Source organism: Stomoxys calcitrans, chromosome 5 (assembly GCF_963082655.1).
Source record: "Stomoxys calcitrans chromosome 5, idStoCalc2.1, whole genome shotgun sequence".
NCBI classification, from domain to species: domain Eukaryota; kingdom Metazoa; phylum Arthropoda; class Insecta; order Diptera; family Muscidae; genus Stomoxys; species Stomoxys calcitrans.
Window position 1 is genome coordinate 14,884,447 of NC_081556.1, and position 2,305 is coordinate 14,886,751.

Consider the following 2,305-nt stretch of genomic DNA (forward strand, 5'->3'; position numbering starts at 1 on the left):
ACATATGAATGGTCTACCGTGGCGCAAAGGTTAGCATGTCCGCCTATGACGCCTGCGTTCAAATCCCGGCGTGTGAACATCAGAAAAATTTTATGAGGTGTTTATCCCCTTACTAATGCTGGCTATATTTGTGAGGTATCCTGCCATGTTAAAGCTACTTTTACAATTGGTGTTGCGATGCGGCAGGCCGATTGGACTCGGCGTAAAAAAGAGGCCCCTTATCATTGAGCTTAAACTTTCTTTGTTGGGGGGCTTATGATCTTTGTGCAAAAAACGGCTTTTAGATTCCTGTCCCTGAGGTCAACACACATCTACATACAGAATTTCAGCGAAATCGGCGCCGTTTTTTGCCCTCTTTATTGATTGGTCATTTTAAACTTCTCACAAATAATGGCTTTATTTATATGACTTACTTGTAAAATGTCAACTGCAATTAATTGTTGATTAATGACGATTATTAGGAATGGACTTTTATTGTTTTTTATTTTGTATATCGCTTAATTTACAACACTTTTTACTTAGACCATGGGATAATTTAATCTGCATTATTTTTTCCTTTGTAGGAATTAAAACTAAGCGAAGCTTCATACCCTCTGTGCCTTGGATAAATAACACAACATTTAATCAAACTGAGATTCAAACATTTTTACTAACTCTTTCATTCTCCCTCTTTCTCTCTCGCTCTCTGTGGACGAAACACAGCCACATGGCGAATGCATGCACACACACACGGAACGCGAAAACCGCAGCCCCACATATTTTTTTTTCTTTTTCGGCTAACTTTTTTTGCTGATTTCAATACATTTTCGAAGGTTTTTTAAATAAATTTTATTATTATGTAAGTTGCACTTCACTTTTCTTTTGATTTATTACATCTTTAGATGGGTTTCTTCACTTTTAACCACTTTTTCATTAAAACTATTAGGAGGGCTTACTTTGGCATGCGACCGATTGAAGAACTTTAACGAAACTGAGTATGCTGAGCAGCAACTAGTGGTAAATGGAGTGGGGGAAGAAAAGTGGTAAGAGTCTGTTGTCAATGCAATGCAATGCATGTTAAAGAAAACTTCTTTTGCATTATTTAAAGAGTAAAATATAAAGTTGTTGTCTGACTATAATGAGTGTTTAGTTTGTTTGAAATAAGGATTTGGAACTGTTTGCTTAAAACTGCTATCTGAAGAAAGAATTCGGCGAAAAATATCGCGAAAATCTAATATAGTACCAACCTTTAAAGATCCAAAAAGTTTATATGGCACGTTTTTCATACCAACTTCTTGATCGTGGTAAAATTCTTAGCCCTTTAGTTGTAATCAGAATACAGCCTTCAAAAATTAAAATCTTGAGCTGAAATTTGGCAGTTTTTTTGTAAACACAGCTTAAGTTTGACATTCAAATATGGATATATGCAGCTGATCTAAAGACCGAACTTCCGATTTATGGTCTTAAGCCCATTAAAGACACAATAGTTATCTTAAAATGGCTAACATAAAAAGGCTTTTGACCCCTTGGCTTCTGGTTATAACCGACTATATTTGGTTCGGGCCGCTGAACTCAATTTGTTTTTATTTATTCTGTCGAAAGAGGATAGAAATAAATTGCTTGCAACATGTTCTTAGATAACTCCCATTTATCTAGATTCACAAGAGCCACCAACCAGTCTGTGTATGAATTGCAAGTTCTTTATCTATACATAATTTATCCGTGTTAATCCCTTTCCAATGTAGTTAAGCATACTTTTAGGCGTGTTGAAATAATGCACTGTTATTTATTATGACAACAAATTAAATTCAACCAACATTTAGCAAAAAATCATTCGATAACCTTTGGGCAGTTCGAATATCCACAAGTTGTTAATTTGCTAACTGGGATATTCCGGGAAAAGAGCACAGAACATACTAAATGTGTACAGTGCACAGGAAAAATGTGTGTATCCTGATGCAGGGGGTCAATAGTAGAACTGAGAGACGCTCGTAGGGCAGTGTTCAGACAGAACTAAATGTTGTTCCAATGAGTGTCGCTGAGCTGGTAAATCCACAACTGCGCTGCATAGTTTGTCACTGGATAATTGCTTTGCATGTAGCCAACAAGGTTTCTTTGTAAACACTCCAAATGCAGCCCGCAAACGATTTGAGGACATTGTTTCTGTTTCCCGGCACGGGCTGGAACCTTGTGCCCCGATTTGTGTGTTGTTCATCGCTATCATAAAAAGTTCAGATGAAAGCTACCGGGTTAGTCCACACATTGCCGATTAAGGAATGCTCCGAGTGGAGAACCTGAGTGAGAGACCGGCTGGCACCGACTCTTA